Source organism: Mandrillus leucophaeus, unplaced genomic scaffold (genome assembly GCF_000951045.1).
Source record: "Mandrillus leucophaeus isolate KB7577 unplaced genomic scaffold, Mleu.le_1.0 Scaffold1540, whole genome shotgun sequence".
Lineage (NCBI taxonomy): Eukaryota > Metazoa > Chordata > Mammalia > Primates > Cercopithecidae > Mandrillus > Mandrillus leucophaeus.
In genome coordinates, this window is record NW_012101522.1 from 232454 (window position 1) to 233081 (window position 628).

Sequence of the window (628 nt, forward strand, 5' to 3'; positions counted from 1 at the left end):
TACATCATTAAAAATAACATTAAAAATTTTTCAAGTTTAGTTCAACATGCATGAGAAAGATTAGCATATTAGTGCAACACAGCTCCAGAATATGTTGAAAGTATTGGATTACAAGGAATGAGAAGGGTGTTAAAAATAAAGCCACCAATAAAATGTTAAATTTACCGTTTTACAGGAATGTTAACATTTTACAATTTGTTAAGAGTTGTAAGTTAACTGTCTCATAGCTTTAGAGACAGGAATGAAACTGTAGAAAATTATATATTTCCTCCAACAGAAATATTTTCACTTATCTCAGATTCATGCAAACTTAGAGTGGCCCTTCTCATGAAGCCTGATGTCTATGATGATAGTGAGTCTTATCTGAAATATGGGAAGGTACACCCTATTTTGTTGTTATTCCTGTCTTAATTTTGTTTTTTATTATTCCAGTCACAAAATAGTCCTATTCACCTTGTAATCTTTATATAAGATATAAGTACTCTACCTTTTGAAATAATGTAACAGTGGAAACCTAGTATTTTCAGCAACTCTTAATAAAGACCCACTAAGTGTCTCAATATTTCTTCCTTTCTGTTTCTTATTGCACATATTGGTGCCTACTTCTCTGGATCAACTTTCTTATTTT